Source organism: Dipodomys spectabilis, unplaced genomic scaffold (genome assembly GCF_019054845.1).
Source record: "Dipodomys spectabilis isolate Male_0828 unplaced genomic scaffold, ASM1905484v1 ptg000008l, whole genome shotgun sequence".
Taxonomy (NCBI): domain Eukaryota; kingdom Metazoa; phylum Chordata; class Mammalia; order Rodentia; family Heteromyidae; genus Dipodomys; species Dipodomys spectabilis.
Window position 1 is genome coordinate 661,464 of NW_024870685.1, and position 24,469 is coordinate 685,932.

Below are 24,469 nucleotides of genomic sequence, written 5' to 3' on the forward strand. Positions count from 1 at the left end.
GAGGAGAGGAAGGAGTCTCAAATCCCACACAAACAAGCAATGAGAAATGAGACAACCAGTGGCTGAAGAATTTCAAGAAAAAAGGCAGGGACTTTGTAGGTAAACACTGGGGGTGTGGAGGGCTGCAGTGCTGAGCCAGTGTGCCTCCTGGGGCCCTTGAAGTGATATAGGGCCACCTCTGCTGTGCACTAGGCCTCACTCTTGCCTTGAAGCAGGCACCAGGAATCGCAGGAACAGCCTCAGCCTGCCCCACAGAGCTGGCTTGCCATGAGTGTGGGGGACTGGGCAGCTGCTGGGAGGTTATGTGCAGCAGGGCAGAGGAAGAATGTCTGGTGGGCACTGCTCCACCCTAGTCAGGCACAGGGCCACTGGAGAAGTTCTGGCTCTGGATCAGGACCAGGGACTGCCCCCCAGACAAGTGGCCTCTGGGGACTTGCTTGGTGGCTGCTATGTGTGGGCTTGGAAATTCCTTAACATGGCCAAGGAGTCTCCACGGATAGGCATATTTGCTCCTGTGCCTCTCCCATCTTCTGGATTCCCACTGTCCTCCTGCCTCGTTCCATGTCCAACTACAGAAGTAAACTTCTCCAGCCTCTAAGAGGGCATCCTGGAGATGTTCACAGGGCTTCCCACGTCTGGTTCACCGTGCATGCAGGCCTCAGAGGGTGCCATCCTCCAGGCAAAGTGCACCCCCATTTAAGCTCGGAAGAGGAGAAAGTTTCATTGTCCCAGATACAGCTGCCCTTGGAGTTTTCTGTGTACACTAGTCTTGTGCTGAGATAATGATCCCCAAAGACCACCAAGCCATTTCCGATGCGAGCACACGAGGGTCATTTATTGCAAACTCGAGCCTGGACTCACAACTGTCAGCATCAGAGTGGGTCAGAGTTGAGAGCTCTGAACCTTCAGTTAACAGGGTTTTTATAGGGCATAGGGCTGAGGTAAGTGGGTTCATAGCTTGTCAGTTACATGATTGGTTGACATTTAATGAGTTAATATTGTAAAAATCTTATTGGCTAACATGTGCAGGCTTAGCAGTAAGAAGCAAATTATTTTAACTATGGAATCTTAAGAAACATCTGTAGCTTTAGGTACCTTCCTGTCATCTGCTTATGGCTATTACTAGGAGAGTTACGGAAAGAATGTTATTGGGACATTTCATGGTTTTTCCAGGAATCTGAATCCTAAATTTCAGTAAAATCTTTACAATGGATACTTTCAGTAAATGCCTTCACAATGGATACTTTCAGTGTAGGGCTTCAAAATGGACTAAGTCCAGAATGGCTATACTTTGGCTAAGGTCTCTCACTAGGTGTGTGTGTGTGTGTGTGTGTGTGTGTGTGTGTGTGTGTTTGGTGTGAGAGAGTCAGACACAACTGAGGTTTGGTGTAAACACTTCTTCCTTTCAGCATTGAGTTTTGGTATCTTGTGGTTGGACCTCCTCCTGAATTCTGACTTCTAAATTTCTTCTTCTATATAGTTTTATCCTTATATCTTCTTAATTTTCAGATTCCTAATATCTGTTTGTGAACTTCAGAATTTGCTTCATAAAGAGGGTGCCTTTCTTCTAACTTTTATGAAGCCCTTTGCTCTATTTAAATGGAGCATGTGCTGTGTTAGTGGTTTTACTTAGCCCAGACTGTTGTGGCCCAGGATGTGACTTAGTTCTGAGATTAGTTTAGGCAAATATGAGATACTATCATTTCAGTCTATCTAGTGAAAAAAGTTCAGCATCTTTATTGAAACAATTTCCTGGCTGTGAAACAAACAAAAAATCCAGTGGTATAAATATACAATCTGTTGATTTTTGTTAAGTGTGCACCACAGCAATGAAAAAAATCTTCTTACTAAAGTGAGTATTTAGAATATGAAAAAATCAATTATTATAGAAATTAAAAACTGATCAAATACCAAAAGAAAAACAAAGACACTGATCAGAAATGCAGTACAAATGTAAGTGTTTAATAAATAAATGAAATGTTTGAGATTCTTATCCACATAGGAAATACAAAGGAAAATAAATAGGAAAGTCACTGAAACCCCATCCTACACACCAGAACAGCTATCACCACTCGAATAAATAAACATCTGGAGAGGTTGAAATAAATCAGGAACTGTATTTGGTTTTGTGATAATTGTAAACTAGTGCAACCCATATGGAGATCATAATGGAAGTTTAGAAAATACCAAAAAGACACATGTGTTGAAGACCTTTACTGCAACCTTAATACATAAAGAAGGAATATAAATCAACATCAACATCCATGTGCATGGCAGCAAGAAAGAAAGCTGTGTAATCAACCTACATGTACAAAAATAAGGGAATAAAGGAAATATGCTATTCATAACTATAGACATGTTCTGGTATATAAGAGAAGTAAATTTCTCCAATATCACTGCTAAATATTTTTGGATATATACCTAATCCTAATTTCACAGGTTTTGTGGATTAGTGTTTTTCTTTAAAAGGGACCTCCATATTCATTTTTAGAGGAGTTACAATAGGTTGAAGATATCCTATAATATGTGAATATTAGAAGAATTTTAAATATATCAATGAACACAAAAAGGACCATCATATACAGTTTGTAACTTGATCCAATTTTAAGAAGGCAACAGTTGGGGGACAAGACAATTTTAGAAGCTCAATAACAAAAACACAGACATGGAACATTTAAAAAAAATGTGCAACTGATTAGTGCTAATACTAACAAAATATTTTCCTCAAGTTTTAAAAATGAAACAATTAAAATAATACTTAATAACCTCAAATAAGTAGGCCATGGAAGAAAATATACCATAGATATATGTTTCCCCATAATTTGTTTTAATTTATAACAAATGGATTCAAAGAAAATGTGATTACATGTCTGAAGATGATAACACATTCAAGTATCATTGATTGAATCCAGCAAAGGAAAGTAACAGAGAAGTAGAGAGTAAGAACAACCTGGGGCATGGATGAAGATACTCAGTAGAACATTGTGAGGAAAAAATGTGCTCCATTTTGCTCACCAACATTGAGCTAGGACAGCTACCTTTTGACAGAACACTTGTGATGTAGTCAGAACAGTGGAGTTACTAATTTAGGCAGTAATTTATTACTTTTATTCCCTAATCTTATGATGTGATTCCCAAACGATGTGAGTGATCCTAGATTTTCTGAGCCCTTCTTAACCCAAAATTTCTAATTCCTTCCCCTGCCAATAATTCTTTTGCTATTCTCATTTCTCCTTGTTTCTGAACTCAACTCCTGTGACCTTTTGGTTTATGGGAAAAAGCTTGAGAAATGTGAGGATGGTCTGGAATCTGAGGAACATCCAGTCCAGCTTGGAGGATCTGGTAAAAGACCTCCACCTGGAACTCAGAATCAGATATTAAATGACCTCTTTGGAAATAGAGAAACTCAATCCCTCAGGTGGGATTATCATTCCTTGACTTTCTCTGAAGAGATGTGGTACTAGGGCATAATTCAGAGAATGAGCTTTAGCAACACTCACCACAGCTTTGTCAGGAGGAATAGGTTCAAAACTAAAAGTGACCTCAGTTCTCACAGGGCCAGTCAGAAACCAAGAGATCACATATTCCTCCTCATCAGACACCTTTCTGGGAGGAACAGAGTCTGGGCAAAGTCTACAATGGAGATAAAGTGAGACTAGGCCTAAGGAGTACACAAAAGAATGACCCTCTCTTTGAAAGTGAGTTGTGCAGTGAGACATGACAACTACCTTTATATATGAAAATTCACTAGGTGAGTTATCTCACTGCCACTATGCGGGAGGTCAGTTTCCTCAAAGAAGTTGTTAAATGTTGTGTCTACCAGTTTACTCTCCAGGCTGTTGTCTCTTCCACCTCTTCCCATGCCAAGAATGCATTGCTTCTTTCAGGCAATCAACTAATTGTCCTGAATCCTAAGCAGGAATATTGTAGGATATACTTTGGCTAACTTCTTGCATTGGAGGTTAGCCAAAGGCCCAGGCTTTGCACATGCCAAGAGGTAGAGAACGTGAGTATAAGCTCAGATTGGTACTGAAGAACAATCATATTGAAAAAAAATCAGTAAACGAAATTAATGTTTGAGTAATTTAGGGTGCGTAGCCACTAAATTTATGTAATTATTAGTAACAAATATACAATCATGGATTAGGAAGAAAACAGTGAAGTAGATTCAAGATAACATGGAAAAGACACATAATAGCCATAACAGGAGATGAGCGTGTGAAGGAATTGTTGGTATAGGTCCATTTACTATCTGAGGAGTGACCTTGGATAGGAGGCTTTTAGAATAATATCTAAAAAAGAGGGACTTGCTGGGCACTAGTGACTCACACCTGTAATCCTAGCTACCCAAGAGGGTGAGATCTGAGTATTATGATTCAAAGCAAGCCCAGGCAGAAAAAGCCAGAAGTAGTGCTGTGGCTCAAGTGGTAGAGCACTAGCCTGCAGCTCAGAGACACTACCTAGGCCCTGAGTTCAAGCTTCAGGGTCATCAAAACAACAACAAAACCATAACGTTAAAAAGAAATAAAAGAAAGACTTAAAGATATACGATGGAATGATGATCCTGTGTAACTGTCTAGGGAACATAAAAGGAGACAAAATTTGGAGCAAAATGATACCTATTCATTACTAATCAAGGATGCAATGCAAATGCCAAATTCCTCTTCTCCAAAACTTCCAAACCTGGGATCAGAACATGGCTCATTGGTTGAGTGCTTGCCTTGCAGGCTTGGGGCCCTGGGTTCAATTCCTCAGCCAGAAGTGTTGCTATGGCACCAGTGGTAGAGCACTAGCCTTGAGGTGAAGAGGTGAGGGACAGGACCCAGGCCCATAGTTCAGGCCCCATGACCTGCCAAAAAAAGACCCAAAAAACAAAACAAAACAAAGCTTCCAAACTTATCTTTTCTTATAATTGAGGAGAGGCTTTTTTTTAAAACAGGAATTCTTATCTAGTTCAAGGTCATCAGAACTTCAGTAGAGGTTTACTGTTGAGATATAATGCACCTAACTCTGCTGAACTTAATCATGACTAGGAAAGTATGGACATTTATGTGTGTATTACATTTTTCCTTATAAATATATAATTCTTTCAGCTATTATTTGTAATATATATTGTACAATATATTATACATTATATAGTATAATAAATGTATTATAGTATATCATATATTATATATTAACAGACTTCTTAATTTTAAAGTTAGGAACAAGCAACATATTGAAAGACAAATGCTTGAATCTCTGAGTAATTTCTCTACCACTGGACAATTCCAGGTTTCATTCTTATTACCCAAAGAGCAACATAGGCAAGTGGTGCCCATGGAGGTGGTTCTCTGGATTCTGGAAACTGTGATCTGCACATATATATATGAAATATTATTTTATACTAGTGAATGTGTGTAACTATAGCAACAGATAATTAAGTCAACATCTATTTGCACACACACTCAATCACTTTCAAGTATAAGAATTTCTTTTCGGGCTAGGAAGATTGCTCAGTGGTAGATAGCTTGCCTTGCATGCATGAGACCCTGTGTTCAATTCCTCAGCACCACATAAGCAAAAAGAAAAAAGCTGTAAGTGGCACAGTGGCTCAAGTGGTAGAGCACTAGCCTTGAGTTGAAGAGCTGAGGGACAGCACCCAGGCCCAGAGTTCAGGCCCCATGACCGGACCCCCTCAAAAAAAATGTATTTTCTATGTTCTTTACGCACCTACACAGAGAGTACTTGAGTTGCACTTCAATTGTCCTGGGAGTTCTTTATCTGGCTACTGTAGATTCACATCCTTTGTTCTCTTAGTAGCCATATGTCATGTGTTCAACAACAATACTTGTTACAAGCAAAAGTATCTACCTTGGCACACAGAGGAACTTGGATTTCAGAAATGCCACAAATAAGTAGGAGGTACAGCAGTACTTTTAAAAATTAAATAGATTACATATTTATTAGGAAGTTTGTCAGAAAAAAAAACTTCAGTGCAGAATGAAATACTTGAAGAAAACTACAGTTGAAATTACAAATAGCTAGGCGCTGGTAGCTCATGCCTGTAATCTTCACTAATCTGGAGGCTGATTTCTGAGAATCACAGTTCAAAGCCATCTTGAGCAGAAAAGTTGCCATGAGACGCTTATCTCCAATTAATCAATCAAGGCTAAAATTGATACTGTTGCTCAATGTTGTGGAAAGATAACCTTGAGCCAAAACCTCAGGAACAGTGCTCAGGACCCAAGTTCAAACTCTGCAATAGAAAATAAATAAAAATAAAAAATAAATTACATATAATTTATTACCAACTCTGTACAAGGAAAATAGGATATGGCACATGGCAACATTTGACTTCAAGTTACAAAGTTCCAAAGCATTTCCCCACTCATGAGAACTAGGAGTAATCCATATTGAAAAAATAAAAACATGTACCAAATTTCAAAACATACTATATGTTATACAAAGGAAATGCAATAAACATGCATTCCACAATTTAGTAACATCATATAGTAAAAAGAATCTGATTAACTGATTCATAAAAATCAATATAATGCTGATAAAACATCCAATATCTCAGGGATCAAATTAGCAGAATACTTTCCATCTATGATGGCTGTTTTGTAAATTATCCAGCCCTCTCAATCCCACAATTGCAGAAGTCTCTTCCTGAGAATGTCCAGACATCTGTCTACTGTGAGTGCTCAATGTAGAGCTGGTCCCATTCTCTATAATTTAGACATGTGATAGACGGAATATCTGATAACTTAATGACATTTTAGTTCTCAGAAAAAAAGGGAAATTGAAGACAGTGGGAAAATCTACCAGATCCCGGAAAGATTTCTATCATTGTGCTAAAACTGTACCCTTTTATTGACACTTGAACAAACTGCAGCAATTGTCACTCCAACAACATGTCCAAAAAATAGCTTTCCAAATATTGAACCACAGTGCCACTTCCAGTTTTCTGGTGTTTAATTGGAGGAAAGAGTGTCACAGATTTCCTGAAAGGGCTAGTTTGAACTAACATCTTCAGATCTCAGCTCTTGCATAGCTAGGATTACTGGGATGAACCACTGGCTCCCAGCTAAAATGTGACTTATTTTAAGTTCGATGATTTAGTTGAGGGAGTAGCATGAGTGTGTAGAAAGGAAACTTTCAAGTCATCTCTCTAAATAATTTCAGTTTAATTTTCATAATATTTATTGCAGTGATTAATAATAGACGCTCCCAAAGTAACAGAATGATTCTTTATTTTCTCCTTCCCATAGGTATTATTGGAAGATGAGTGAAATCTAAGTATAAGGCAATATGTACTTGAAACTATAAAAAAATATGTTGATGACACATAAAGAGCCATATTACACAGCTTCTTTTCATTTCATAAAGAAAAGAATGTCATACAAGTGTATTTATTGGCAGGGTTTTACATCTGAAAAAAATATCATAAAAAAGCAGGAGGGGATCAGCAACCATTTAAGTGTGATATAGCATTGGAGACTATAAGACATGAATTTATTCATTAAATAATTATCACTAAATTTATTCATTGTAAATTTTTCTTTTTTTGGGTCCTGTTGTGGGTCCTGAACTCTGGGCCTGGGCGCTGTCTTTCAGCTCTTCAGCTCAAGGCTAGCGCTCTACCACTTGAGCCACAGCGCCACTTCCGGCTTTTTTCTTTTTGCTTATGTGGTTCTGAGGAATTGAACCCAGGGCCTCATGCATGCAAGGCAAGCGCTCTACCACTGAGCCACCTTCCCAACCTCATTGTAAATTTTATTTTACTTACATGTCACTTAATATATAAATACATACATGTGTGAAGATATATATATATATAGATATATATGTATATACACACATATATATGCATATATATGTACATATACATATATGTATATATACATATACATATATATGCATATATATGTATATATATATATATATATATATATATATCAGCAATATCTGTCCAGTGAACTGCATGGTTAGGTAATTTCATCATGTCAAGTTCATCAAAGGGATGGACTTCCATAAACCTTAATAACCTTGCAACACCACTGCACATGCAAACTTAAGTGTTCACAATTGTAAGCCAGACCTGTGTTTTACCAAATCTTTGTATATAGTGTGTTATTTTTTTCATTTAGGCTTGACACAAAATGTGTTTGCCCTAGAAATAAATGATGGCATTATAACAAAAATAAGTTAGTGTAAATCTTTACATTGAACACATGTTCAGTATGAGTTGTTCTTTCTTTCATTTTCTTATTTTATTTTTAGGATATTGATTTCAGTTTTGATGTAGTATTTGCCAGACAGGTACTCCACCACTGGAGTCACTCCACCAATCCTTTCTTGTTTAAGTTACTTTACTCATAGAGTAGCAATTTTTGCACTCAGCCCCAAAAGCAGGGACAATGATTTCATTCCAATATACCTACCTAGTAGGTTGATATGGGTGATACTTTCCTTCCTAGACTGATTCAGAACTGTGATCCTCTCAAATTTCTACCACTTTAGTTAATAGTGTGTGCTCCAGTTCTGCCTACCTCTAGAAGATATGACAGGAATTAATGATTACAGGTAATTTGAGTGAATCATTGGCTAATAGGTGATTTGATATTAAAATGTAGGGTGAGTTTGAAAGTACAATCACAGTAGTCAGATATTTTGCTAAGTAAATTTTGCTTCACACTAAAAAACACCTCGACCAGAATTCAGGCCTTATATTGCTGTCTGTCAACTTGTATGTCATTTGGGAAAATAAACTTGATGTCTTCCATGCGTGGTAAAGATCTTTGAATGGTCAGATGTGCTGGTTCACATCTATAATCATGGTTTGCAATCAGGAATAAATAGATCACAATTTGAACATAGCCTAACCAAAAATTTAGGAAGTCTCAATCTCAACAATCTAGTGGATCATGTTGAATTATGCCATAAATCTCAACACCACAAGAGGCTAAGTCTCTGCCCAGTACCTGTGTCACCTAGGTAACTGGCTCACTTGGAGGCAGTCACCTCTCCTGATGCAGAAACTGGGCTGAGATATAGCCAAGAGGAGGGAGGAGTCTCCCCCACCTTCCCAGGGTGGACCTCCAGAATGCAGTGAATGTGCTTGCTTTCCTCCTCCAAATGGTTTGAGATGCTATGCTGCTGAGTGCTCATTATTTGATTCCAGTGACCTGTGGTAGAGGTATAAGGTAACAGTAAATTAAATTTCACATTTGCCAATTGAGATGTTCTTCACAGCCTGTGAGTTCAACTCACCAATTGTCCATTTTTTCAGAGTTGACAATACTGAGGTAGGGGAGAGAGGGAGGGTGAGTGAAAGAGAGGAGAGATAGATAGAAGGAGAGAGAACAGAAAGGAAGGAAGGAAGGAAGGAAGGAAGGAAGGAAGGAAGGAAGGAAGGAAGGAAGGAAGAAAGGAAGGAAGGAAGGAAGGAAGGAAGGAAGGAAGGAAGGAAGGAAGGAAGGAAGGAAGGAAGGAAGGGAGGGAGAAAGAAAGGAAGAAGAATCGAAGGAAAGGAAAGAAGAAAGAAAGGAAGAAAGAGAGAGAGAAAGAAAGAAAGAGAGAGAGAGAGAAAGAAAAAAGAAAAGAAAAGAAAGATAATGATTGAGAATGAACGGTTTGGAGTCAGGAGTTACATGGCAGAGGTGCTACCTGTATTTGGTATTAGGTCTGCCCAAGCCATGCAGACCCAGTGCAGACACTTCCCCTCTTCTTGGCTAAGTTTCCATCCTTTATGTGTTACCCAGGTATCTAGCATGCCTGGAGGCAGACACTTCCCCTTCCTGCTAAGTCACAACTTGGTCAGCCTCTGGTCATACTTTCCATTTGACCAGAGGAGATTCCCAGACCCTTAGGTTACATCCAGTGTGGCCAAAATTTTCCCCCACCAGGCCATATGTAATCCGGTCCTTGGCCTAGATATGTCCTGGCCCGAGGTTGGGTCAATCCCCTTTTTTTCACATGCCTCTCCACCACATATTGCATAGGCAGCAGTTCAGTAAATAAACTACTTTACCTGACTGAATACCATGTGGTTTTCTCTTCATTGGTTACCTAATGAAACTTACCTCATTAATATACCTTACACTTCATAGTTTCTAGTTATGAATTAATGGATATTTTTCTGACATATGTGAGATTAGTATCTACAAAATATATGTACTAACTCATCATTTAACAGTATAATTCTGCCTGGAGTCTTTTTTTTCAATTTTTTAATTTTGAAAATAATGTACAGAGAAGTTGCAATTACATTTCAAGATAATGAGTGCATGTCTTATTAAGCATTGGTGCCTCCTCCTTTGTTTCCCCTTTTCATCCCTTCCCATCTCCCACTTCCTCCACCAAAGTTGTAAAGTTCCTTTTTTGACGTAATGTGTTGTATATCTCATTGTTGCTATGGATCCACCTGTATCCCTATTTACATAATTTGTTTTTTTCCCTTCCCCTCCACAAAGACTACCAACATCTGAACTTTTAATAGCAGCCTAATTAACCTTAAAGTCTATTTTGTTTGCTTTGCTTTGTTTTGTTTTTAGCTTAAAGTAATCAACGATTTGGTAGGATAATCTGAAAAGATCTCTGCCGTCATATTTTCTAATCACCCTGGGCTACAACCTGTGTCCTACTAGTTCAGATGATGGGACTTTGAAATAATAGAAAGCAGATGCACATTATAAGGTCCATGGCTTTGGGATTTCTCAGATTCTTTTTTAAATGTAATTGTTACTAAGGTGTGTAGAGTGAGTTTACCATATCACAATTCATGTAATGTGTACATTTGCCTTGTAGGCAATGCCATCCTTTCCTGAGCTTTCTCCGAATTTTTGTTTGTTTTGTTGAAGTTTGTTTTTGTTTTTGTGCCTAACCATCAGCTTCAACTCAGGATTGGTTCCTGCACCTGAAATTTTGTAATCAAGGCTACTCTAACTCTGGAGTCTCAGCTCCATTTATGGCTTTTTGGTTCTTAATTGGAGAGAAGAGTCACAGATTTTCTCACTCCTGCTGTCTTTGAACTGCGATCATCAGCCTCCTGAGTAGCTAGGATTATAGGCCTGAGTCTCCAGTGTCCAGCTACTATCGTGTTGGTTTCATGCTTCCCTGGTTGTGTTACAATTTTCCTCAACTCTTGGCACTAATGCTACATATTTCCTGGCTCAAATCTGAATTGGTGAAACATGCTTGTATTTTGAGGAAGGCAGGATTAGGAAACTATAGGCCATAGGGACATATAAGCTAAACAAATCATTTGGAACATGGCATAAAGACAAGTAAATTTATTGCCAGTTGACTGTGTCCTGTCTTTACTTTTAATTTTGCATGGACTGTGAATGATGTTATACACATCCAAATGGCAATTGGCAGAAATAAGGTTTCTCATCCTGTTCTAAAAACAAAACAAAAAGCCACCAAAAACTATTATATATGAGTCCAGCAATTTCCTCAAATTAGAGACCAATCTGCCCTAGTTTATGAAAAAATGTCCTTTATTCAAGTGCTGCTAATTTTTCTAACTACAAATATAATGAAATCTGTAGTAGTCTGTAGCATTGTATACCACAGCTGTCATTTTAATTTACAAGAAATTGCGACTTTAAAATGTTTATTTATTTTTTTTTGACAGTTGTGGGGTTTGGACTCAGGGCCTGGGCACTGTCCCTAAGACTCTGTGCTCAAGGTTGTTATCATTCTACCAATTGAGCCACAGAGTCACTTCTGTTTTATCAGTTGTTAATTGGAGATAAGAGTCTTATGGGGACTTTTCTTCCTGGGCTGGATTTGAACTGCGATCCTCAGATCTCAGCCTCATGAATAGCTGGGATTACAGGCATGAGAGACTGGCACCTGGCTTCAAACAGTCATTTTTAAAATGAACTGCTTGGTGCCTCTGGCTCACATATATAATCCTAGCTATAGTTAGGATTACAGTTATGAGAAAGAAACACTAGTTAAGTGTTGTTCGTGATTATTTGTAATGCCATGCTTTAATATTTTTTGTTTCTTATACTACAATACTCTTATTTTTATTTTCACCTATGTGGGAGTGATAAGTGCTAGCCAGTGTTGAACTTTCTTTGGTTGAGATGAATCCATGTGGACGATCTTTCCTAGAATGGCATGGAATTGTAATCCTCCTGTTCTCAGCTTCCCATGGGCCTAGGATGATAGAAGTATTCCATCACGCATAGCCAGGGGTTGTGGAGCATTGCAGGTAACTCTACACTGGTCTGGAACTGATGTCCCAAATACCTACTTTTACAGGCAAAACAATGTTATATTCCATTTCACTTTGGATAGCTTATGTATATACTTAGAGAGTACAATGATAACACACTTCATGTAAAATATAAAAAATAGTTAATATAATTAGCAGGTTTATCTCCTAAAACATTCAAGCTAATGTAGTTTGTTAATCCCTGACTCTGCTAGCTATTTGGGAATATACCATAAACACGAATAAACTGACAATGTGCAGAATATTGGAAGTTGATAGAGATAGAGACAAGTTAGACTATGTGTAGTAAATATACATTTATCTATTGCTCTTCTGAAGAATATTATCATATATTCACCATGACAATACCACCATATATTCACCATGACAATAATTTTCCTGCAGTGTAGAATTTCCCATTTCATAATCTGCCATCCTCGTCTTTTACATCTTTTTAAATTATAAGTATGAATGTTTTCCTGTTTATTATAATGTTTTGAAATTTTTATATGATTGAATTAAAAATTTGTAGAGTCTACTGAAATTATTTCATTTTGTTTGGATTTGTAATGCTAAATCATTAAGACCATGGTTTCCTGAAATTTATACTAACAGACTGTATCACTCAATTTTATTCTAATTACATCTTATTATTGTATTATTATATAGGGTTCTACTGTTACTGTTTTATGATATAAACTGTTGTGAAGCTAGAGTGAAACTTGCAACCCCACTGCCTCCCGTAACAGTTTTATCACCAGGTTATGGAGACTGATAAGTATAACTCCAACTAATCAGGAGTTTGACACCTGAGATTTAGTTCAGACAGCCTGAGGACGAAATTTTATGAGTCTCTCCTCTCCAGTTCACTACAGAAAGCTTGCAGTGGAACTGTGGCACAATTGGTAGATCACTACAGTCACCAGAAAGATACTCAGGCTTGTCATATAGCCCCTGAATTCAAGACCTAAAACACAGATATGCACAACACACCCTCACACACATACACACACACTCAACACACATGTACACACACAGATTCTCTGGCAATGTTGTATCTTAAATTCTTATCCAGAGATTGGACAACAGGCCACTAATTTGTGAAGGTTTTTTTCCTGATTATTCTGAAGGAGGAGGATAGTTCATGGGACAAAGATGACAAGACTTTAGTAAGGAATTCTTTATAAATGACTAGCTTATAAAAAAAAAAACAGGAGAACAGTTTTTATATTTAAAACTTACATTCCTTCAACTATAGTATTTTTCTATAATAATCATTGAATTACGAGAAGACAATGCAGTACCTCTTCCCTCCTCCCCCTCCGCTCTGTCATAAAATATGACAAAAGTATCAAAAATACTCTTATCTTACAAGAATGTACATCTATAATAATGTCTGACAATATGTGTAAGGTTTATTTTTCAAAACTTGTATGATTTTCCCACCTCTAAGTACTTATGTTTTTTCCAGATGACAGCACACTGGGGCTTCAAGGGCAAACAAGATTTGGAAACAAAAAACTAACAAAGTCCTTGGATGTAGATGTCAAAAATAGATGCAAGAAGTACATGGCAGGCTGAGAGGGCCCTGAGAGGCAAAATGATTTCTGCAGGATGAAAGGAATAGTGACAAATAAGGCATGGATCTGACCTAGGAAGTGTTCCTTGAGGTTGAGAGCATGCTGATTCCCAGACCTCGATGAGGATGTTGGGATTTGACAATGTTCACATGTGTATAGAGTGCTGTATGATGGAAGATTTCAGTCTCCAGTATGTCGTTGGGATGGTCTTATGTGAGCCAGCTGCTTAGATCATTGGGCTCTGAGAGATGACACTCTCTACCTGTCAGCTCAAGCCAGCTCAAGTGGCCTGTAGCTCAGGAACAAGAAAGATATTCCTGTGTTGTTTTCAACGTTCAAGAGACTCAGGTCTCAGGCATGAGAGGTGTGAGTGCCTCACTCTTTGCTGCAGACATTGGATCAGTGCCAAAACACGAATCCATATTCTTGGGCCTTTTTATAAGAAGAAACCAAGGAAATCACAAGGCAACTCAGGCCAGTTATAACTGATAGGAAACCTAATTAATCTCATCCTAGCCCACAGGACAACCTTCTTCTTGTGTGCTTCATATGTGTATACTGAGAAAATATTTACTATGTACTTTTAAATCCACCCTATTACTCATTTTAAAGTGTACTCCCAATTCCATGTTTCAAAAATCCATTCTTTTCACCACCTCAGTGTGACAATGAGTCAGCCCAAACCCTGAATGTGACATATAATATAGGGAGCTTGGACTCGGGCTTGTTTGAAATGCTGGTAATGGACCTGGTCCCTGCCTACCAGAATGGTGATCTTTTCTATGTTGGAAACATCCTTCACCACTATAGAGTAGGAGACAATGGAGCAGTTGCTGGATATTGTTTAAAAAGTGAGTGCCCCTCTTTCAAACAGGGCTGATGAAACACCCTGGCAGATGATTGGAATACTTGGTGCCTCTCTGAGACTCTTTCACTGGGGTCTGATCACAGGAGCTTGTCTTGAGACAAAGAAGTTCACTCCCTGGCTAACTCCTTAGGACTGGGCTGCCAGAACACTTCATTTGCCTCAGAGGCTAGTGGAGCCTTAGCAGTTTGCTCGCTGAGAAAGTAGGATTAAAGGAATGAGACAGTGGCACCCAACGTCCACCCTCACCTAGGAAACCACTATCTTGGAGGCCTTTGAAGGAATATAGACAGAAGAAAGAATGCAACTTGAGCTTGAATTCGGGGTCTGAGTGCTGTCCGGTTCGTAGCACTCTATAATTTGATTCCCAGGTCCAGGTCAGGCATTTGGCTGGTTAACTGAAGTATCTTTAGAATTTTACAAATTAGACTGTGTTCAAACTGTGATCCTCAGATCTCACACTCCTGGTTAGTAGGATTAGAGTCATAAGCCATTGTGCACTATTTCGACAGATGCATATAAGCATCCTCACAGAATTTCCTTGAAATTGTGTAGACATATATCCACTTTTTGTCTGTCATGCTTACATTACTCTGTGTGACTTAACCAGTACCATGTGTGTCCTGTTAGTTCAGAACAAGGAGAAGCACAGAGTTAATCTCCTTCTCTCCTCCCATTGGTACAGATCCTTCTACCGAAACTGGGAGGAAGATGAACAAGAAGAAAAAGTAAGTGGACGTTGGGACAAAGAGAAGTTCTGTCCTTGAAAAATGGGTATCTTTGAGGTTTCTGATTCAAAGTCAAAATTCTTCTTTGCACACCAGTTGTGATTTTCACCAGGGGGTTGAGGCTTGGCACTTCAGTGGATAGCAGATTACACATTGTGGATGTGGTTGTTGTTTTGGACTCTCATGGATGACAAGGAGGTCTCTGTATAACAAGTCAGATTCAGTTGGGAAACAAATTTCTCCTCCTATTACGGGGAGAATTTTAAAGTATTGTATTTGAGAAATTGTGAGGAGCATCCTGCTTGCAGGAGTCTGTTCCCACCTCCCAACATGCATGTCCCACCGGAAAAATGCTATAGGCTCAGGATGTGGAGGGCGGGCTCTCATTTTCCTTGTCTGCCCACAGCATGGTTTGTTCCATCTTTCCTATGTGGATGAACTTCTACCATGATGATTTCTATGAGCACAAGTACCATGACACCATGAAAGAACTTACACAGTATGTCAAGCTCAACATGCCTTCTTCAGACTTGCTCTTCTGGAGCAGCTGGAGGAACGCATGATCCTTGAGACCAAGAAAAAGAGGAAGAAGTCCTTGTTTAGATACCTTAGAGCTGGTGAGTACGGATGGAACCTGGGTATCTAGGTCTGTGCCTGATTGGCCAAGAGCCCTTAGTAAACCACAGCTTGGCAAAATATCCTTTTATTGATATTCTTTGCCAGGTAATATCTGTTCTCCTTTTGAAAGAACTTGGAAGTAATCACTCATTAGAAACACCCTACCTTCTCATCAGTGTTCAGTCCAAACTCAAGCTCTACAGCTTCCCCCATTAGATCCTCATGAAAGTTTAGTCGCACCTTAACTTCTATAGTTCTAAGACTCCTGAACCTATTTCCATGCTCAGGTTTGCATCATCGTAGAACAACTCCTGCAGAACTCCAGATAAAGAACCCATCAGTGATGTCATCTATGGTGACTGATAGACATTGGAAGCCATCACTAATATCCAGAAAGCATGTGAACATAGAGGGTTTTTTTTTAATTTGTGGAAAGGCCCAAGCAAGTTTTGAGTCTTGTGGACATCTCACTGGTTCTGAACACCACATGTGATGCAGGTGCACCCGCACAGACAAGCAAAGAAGAAGATGATCCAGAATGTCTCCCATTGATATTCATAATCCACCTAGATCGGCGCCAAACCAGTCAAAAAGACTCGTCTTGGTGTGCAGGGTAAATGTGTGCTAATGGAAAATGACCCCAGTCTATGTTCAGGAAAAGCAATAAGAGAGGTCCAAAATCTGGATTCAGTTGAGGAAAGACAATCTTACCTCACAGAATACCCAGACCAATCTGTCCTCCTGCAGGGGATCCAATTTCCAATTAAAAAATTAGAATCTGTCCCTCCCTGGACTCAGGAAGAAAATTCTGTCTTTAATGAGGAAATAAATCCCTTTGAGGTCTCAGAGGCCGAATTTCTGCCTGAAGGCAACTTAGAGGCCAATCTAGATTTAGACATTCCATTCCCCCTTCCTGGAAAAATCTTTATTTTTCTTTTTGTTCTGATTGTTGTAAAGTGTTAATTCTATTTATTTTTCTAACTTTATTAAAATGTCAATGTTTTCGATATATTGTAGACTCATGAATCCTAAATACGTTTCTTTTTAAGCTTACAATCTGAAGCATCGTGCATATGTGTGCTGTTGGGGGGAAAACACAGAGTGACAGGGGGCTGTAAGAGCCTACTGTGTATAAATGGAACTGTTAAATGCACAGGAAGTGGCAAAGAAGCCAGGTCATGCCTGGCTGGGATGATAAGGTGGCTAGAAAAGGTCTTGGACAGCAGATAAAATGTCCTAGAAAGCTATTCTGTCAATTGGGACAAATGACATAATACTTATAGTGGTATGTGGGACAGTCTTCCAACAGTGAGTTCCAATCTGTATACATTTCCTTTGTGGTATGGGTAGATATGGAAGAAAAATTTGGCTCCAATAATATAGAAATCTACTTATGGTTGATATTTGACAAAATATATAGGAAATATGTATACTGGAAAGTAAAACCATCATCAATAGAAGAAAGAAGTTTACATAGATGAACAAACACAAAATCAGGAAGGAAAATAACACAATTAAATCCGTTGTATATAAATACATGTTATATTCTTGATGTTATACATAGTATATTATATAATATATAAAATTGAATATGTTTTCAAAATACAAAGGCATTTAAATTTTTAGTCTTAAGTAATTATTTCACAAAATATTAGTGTAAAATATTTTTAGGGAAATACAGCTATAATTTGATTCTAATTATATGATTATATGAATATATATTTGTGTGTTCTAGATCTAACACTGATTTTTAATAGATGAATAAACATATACATATATTTGCATATATCTGTCTATCAAGTGAATATAATGAAACTGACTACACTATGTATAAAAATGCAGCTATGAGTTGAGTCCAAGAGACTCAGCCCTGTAATCCTAGCGATGTGGGAAGCTGGGTTCTGAGGTTTAGTCTCTCTTACCCCCAAAGCCTTAGATTTTCAGAGGATGTCTGGGCCCTTCAGTGTAGCAAAGAGACACATATGCAGTGGGATCACACTCCTCAAACCCAGAGGAAAGTCAGTAGAAATCAGGACAAGCCTCTTATGACACTCTACTCAGTTTCTGTACCAAGATGGCCATCTGTAGGAACATCAGAGAGAAAGTAGGCATTCCCTCCAAAAGAGTCTAAAAAGAGCCTTCTGAACTATAATCTCTTACTATACTGAATTAAACCTTATTTCTCTTCCCAAGCTGCAAACACAGAAATATGGCAAGGGCTCAAGAGAAATGGACAAAGACTTACAAATACATAAAATTATATACTCTGTTTCAGTAATTCAATGACAAATCACCAAAGCATATCTTGAATTTTTCTTTTTTCTTTTTTTTTTAAAGGAAATGGAAACATACTCTGAATGTATCAGGAATTCAGTGACAGTTTGGTTGCTGAATTGTTGAATGCACTCCTGGGCAAAGGAGATACATATATGGAAAAAATTATGTGGAGGTGAATATCCTCACACAGCTTCACAAAATAATGGCTATAACTTCTATGATGTCACAGCCACCTTTGCCATAGCAAGAAATAGGTGTCAGGCAGTGGTTTTGGCCTGAAGTGGACTCAACCACACCAACAGGCACAAGGAATAAGAGGGAATGACTACTAGCCACCACACTTCAGCTTGAAGAGCTGTCCTGACCAGAAGCTAGGATAAATTGAGCTGGGGAAGGCTGATCTCCATGTAAGACTCCTGAACACTAAGGATTAGGCACTATTATAGGTTTTGGAGAAACAGAAGTGAATGTGGCTCTCTCCTCACCAATTTCATGTTGAAACGAAGACCAGAAATCATAATGATAATTCCTATAAATCAGAGACATGACATTGGTGATTTTGTAGAAACAACTTTACAGTGAGGATGGGAAGAGACAGCCCTGAACAAGAGATAGTTGATATGAGAGCCATCATCCAGGCAATTATCTAGGAGCAGGTACTCCAGGCAGTAAGAACAGCAAGTATATCCCCCATTGAGGGGAATGGACCTGACTTACTTCAGAAAAGGAAAACAGCACTGACATGCTTGCTTGTGAAGTAAGAATGGAAATGTACAATGAAGAAAAAAGAGGGAGGTCAGAAATGAAGATAGGAATAAAATAGATAGATATGGGATACTGTGGATTACAAGAAGAAAAGTTCTGATTTTAGTATAAAACTGACATGACCCACTGGAAACAAAGTGCTAAATTAGCAGTCAGACACATCTGATTCACCAAAATAATACTTCTAAAATGTGATTCTTGCTGGGCTGTGGTGGCTCACAATTGGAATCCTATTTACTCAGGAGGCTGATATCTGAGGATGAGTTTTAAGGAAGCCCAAAGAGGAAATTTGGTAAGTCATGTCCAATTAAACACCAAAAATATGGATATGAAGCTATGGTTCAACTGGAGGATCACTAGCCTTGAGGAAAAAACTAAGAAATAGCACCGAGGCCTAAGGACCAAAACCGAAGACATCAAAAACAAAGAAGCCAACAAATAAAATTTGGTGCTCAGTCATTCATCACTTAGCATTCTAGTTCTATGTATTTGGTATGAGTCTTGGAAATTATATCCTTAGCAAATGTTCTCCCCAGATAGTTTGCTTCATTACCAACTTTCAAACCCCTGGCAGCACCAATGTCTCCTCCCAGTTAGCCTAACAGTCAATCATTGGAAATTTGAAGATATATTTTATTTACCATAAGAATTCTGATCATCTTTCCACATACATCAAATGAGTAGTAGCCACATTCCACTATTTTGAATGTTTATAATCCTCCTTTGAGTTAATAAGCATTAAAACTTAAAAATTCTAGAATGGTTATCAAATTACTTCAATAGTCATCATTCTTCCACCCAATCTTGTAAAATATGTTTATAAAAGGATAGACTATTTGAAAGTATATACATGATATCTTCTATCTCTAATAATCTCAAGAAATAAGGTTTTACAGAAACACCCTGATTGTTTTGCCAAAGAAAGGATAAGAGATTTAAATAAGCGACCTAACATCTCAGAAGGAAAATGCTATTGGCTTTAGAAAATTTTCATTTATGTAGAATTGTGGAAATCAGTTTCAGAAATGACAGAGGCAAAGGGTATTATTCAAATCGCATTATCATGAGGTACAAGCAGTCTGTCTAGATCAACCTTCTAGGAAAAAAAATCAGTGAATGAAAAGGAATGCTTCTAAAACAAGCCGGTTGGTGGTGGTTCATGCTTGTTATCCTACCTACTTAGAAGTCTAAGATGAATGGATCCCAATTCAAAGCCTGGCCAGGAATAACCTTCCTGTCTGCAACCAGCAGACAGGAAACATTAGCTCTGTTCCTGAAGCCCATATGGACGGCCTCTGACAACAGACATCCATCACACAACAACACCCCTATTTGAAATATTATCAAATGCATTCACATAATATCTCTTGTTTGGGAGATAATGTTTAAAAGATATATCAAAGACAGTTCAAAAAGGCATTTTAAAAAGGCAGAGAGAAATTGGAAATATGTACTCACTGACTGAAATGTAAGTTACTGCCAGAATGATATTAATGGGGCTAGAGGCCCATTTGGAAACTTATCCACTCAACCATCTTTCCTCACATCTTGTCAGCCTGAACAGTGAGACTTTTGAATGCAAGGAATGTGTGTGAGCATTTAATTTGTAAAAGTAATAATGAAAAGCTAGGCATTGGAAGCTCAGGCCGGTAAAACTAGCTACCCAGAACCCTGAGCTATGAGGAACTCAGTTCAAAGCCAACTGAGCAAAGAAGACTTTTACCTCCATTTAAACAGTAAATACAGAAAGCTGAACTGTGCTTCAAATGGTAGAGTGTTAGCATCGCATATAAAAGCTAAGCAACAGTACCTAGGTCCTGAATTAACCCCAGTACTGCCTCTCATACACAAAATAATCATGATTACACCACAGTATATGTACATGTTAACAAGGGATGTAGATGAATGGAATGATGACATCAATTACCTCACCTTTAGTCTCAAGCATTCTGTACAGCGTAGCCCAGTCTGTGAAAAGCCATAGGTGAAATCTTTCCTCAAAATCAGCAGATACATCCTCATTTCCCTCTGCACATTTATATTATGTATGCATACATATAAGGGCTATATTTTCTAACCAATTTTCTCTTTTATTGTGAAAATACTGTACAGAGAAATGCATAATCTTACACACATGCTTCAGAATTATGTGCCTTTGTTTAGGTTTCAAAGGGAGCACAATATATCCAGCCTCTGGATCATTCTTGTAATCTTAGCTGTTCACAAGGATGGATTGATGCCAACCCAAGCTAATAAAGCCTCAAATTCTTATCTTCAATTAAGTAGAAAAAGCCAGAAGTGGAGATGTTGTTCGAGTAGCACAGTGACAGCATTGAGTAAAGCAATCTAAGCAAGAGCTCCAGACCCTCAGTTCAAGCCTGAGTACTGGCCCACTAGTACTACAAAAGCCAACCTCTCCCCAAACACCAAAACTAAAATATGTCAAAATATTTTGTAACTTGTGAATCAAACTCCAATGAGGCAACATAGTTGCTAGTTTGTTGAAGAGTTGGCGGGGAAACCCCAAATTCAACATGTGTTCACATGACATAATGAACAAGCAAGCAAGTAAAATTTCCCAGTAAAGAAATTTCCTTAGCATTCACTGGGACCCCTGAAAAAGAGACCTTTTTCTATGCTTTTTGAAAATTGGTGTTTTTTTCAGTAAGGTAAATAGTATAAACCTTTACTGTAAGTTATAGGAGTCATTGGAAGCTCCAAGTGAAGTGAATGTACAACAAAAAGCATACAATATTACAATTTTCTATGCCTCTGTTGAGACATTAGAAACTTGTTATAATGTATCCTCTTGGAAAGAGAAGGGGGATGCTCAGCATCACTGGTCATAAAAGAAATGCAAATCAAAACCAAAATCACATTCAGATCCCACTCACCCCAGTTAGAATGGCCATTATCAAAAAAACAAATAATAACAGATGCTGGGGTGGATATGCCTAAATGATGGTAGGAATATAAGCTAGTTTAACCACTCTGGAACGCAGTATGGAGGTTCCTCAAAAGACTAAATATAGAACTCCCTTAAGATCCAGCAATCCCACTCCTCACAGTTATCCAAATGATCTCAAACTAGGGCAAAATAAGCTACCAGCACAACTATGTTCATTATAGCATTGATTACCATAGCTAATATATAGGGCTAACCCAGTTGCCCCTCAATAGATGAATGGATCAAAAAATATGGTATATTTACAGAATGGAATTTTATGCTTCTATCAGAAAGAATGGCATCGTCCCTTTTGTAAGAAAATGAAAAGACTTGGAAGAAATCATACTAAATTAATCGAGCCAGGCCCAAAGAAACATGAGCTCTATGATTTCCCTCACTTGCAACGATTAGCATTAGCCTATTACTCCTGAAAGTGGATCATAGTAGCGCAGGAGTTATGAATATATACATGACCATACAAAATGATGCTAACTGAAATGAATGCTAATACATAGAAATGGCAGGTCTTCTTTTGTTTATTTGCTAAGCTTGATGTAACCAATATACTGCAGATAGTACATTTTTCTTAGTTTATGTTATTTTTCTTCTCCTATTGGTTTTATCCATGGCAATTCCCATCTGTGATTCTGGTACACTGCATTCTGTATATTCATTTATCTGATTGGGGGAAGGAAAGGGAAATAACAAAATGCTGAACGAAGTTTAAATGGTGATGCATTGCAACAATGATATTCACAGGACACTATGATGGAATTTAACTTTACAATGGGGGGGAGGGAATTGGAGGGAAGGGACAGAGGGAGATAAACACTGGAATGGGTAACAATGTTCAATGAGAAATGTAACTTACTCATGTAAATGTAACCCCTCTATACAGCATCTTTATAATAAAATAGATTTTAAAAATATAAAAATTGTATTTTTTTATAAAATCTCAAGCTGATACCAATGCAACTTCTGAGTTCGTGTCAAAGAGTTTTTCAGGACTTTCAAGAAGCTAGTACTAAGTACATATAAGCACAATTAAGAGATAATGAGAAAAGTAGCACTTTTTACTTTGTTAGATGAATAAAGGAAATTTTGCTTTTGTTTCTGTTAACATAGAATATGTGTTTGTTATCTGCGCTGTTCCCAAGTCAGACTAATCTATTGTCCTTAACTTTCTTTGGTATGTATAACTTAGATATGTAATCTGAGATATAAGTAGTATTCTTTGTTCAATTTGGAGGCACTCCTCCCTGGTCAAGAAGTTAGACTGGAAGACCCTTCACACTTGCTTTTGTTTCTCTTGCACAGCTTACTGAGGAACTTAGGAGTTTGAGAAAATGACTGTAATTAAGGACCTCTTACTAATAATAATTATTGGTGGAATCTGAAAAAATATTTGGGTAATAAATAGACTAGAAAAAGTTTAAGTTTGCTATTTTATGTCACTACATTTCTTTCCGTCTAAGTATAGAAGCCAGACTTACCCTAAAGACCTAGAAGAAGCAAAATGGCTTATAGAGCTCAGATCATTTCTTTCCACAGAAGATGACAGCAGCAGAAGACATACAGGTCCACAAGTGGCACAAGGAAGTGAGAGTTTGATTTCTCCTTAAATCTTAGGATCGAATGCTCAATAAGGAACTCTATGGACTGATGACAGCTTAAGGAGGTAACATTTCCTGTGTCGTTCCATCTTAGGAAGCTGTCACCAGTCTCCCATCACACTGTAGGTGCCACGCCTGACTGGTGACCTTGGCTGTGTCCTGAGAAGGTCCAGCAAGGCTCTGTAATGTTCACTGGAGAGTCAGGATTACACTCTAACATGACATACAGGAATGTGGTAATAAGGCCTGAGTCAGGGTTTTGTCAGATCTAGATGATTTGTAACAGTCACTACTGTCTTCTGGCTAAGAATGTGGATATATTATCAGGGTCCTGCATACAAATTTATCACAAGTGTTAGTTTGCACCATTTCCTTATGAAAGACAACAAAAGGTCATTAATGGCATCTGACATATTCTCATCAATATTTACTGGGTTAAAAGCTATATAAAATCAAGTTCATCATGAGGAAAAAACCCAGACAAAAACCAAAACTGTTTTTCTGTACATATCATATGTGACAAAGTATTAAAAGTTATTTAAGCTGGGGAAGTTAAATGGATTTCTTTTTTACTATGGTTGCAACTGTCTTTTACATTTCAACTACTTAACAAAAAGATTGTAGGCCAATCACGGCCAGTGGTTCACACTTGTAACTCTAGCTGAGATCTGAGGAAAGTGGATTATAGCTAGACCAGGTTAGAAAAATCTGTGAAATTTTGATCTCCAATTAACCATTCAAAATCAAGAAGTGAAGGTTGGTTCAAGTCATATACGGCTACTCCTGAGTTAAAAAACTGAAGGTCAGCTCCCTGAGTTCAAGCTCCATTATTCACACACACACACACACACACACACACACA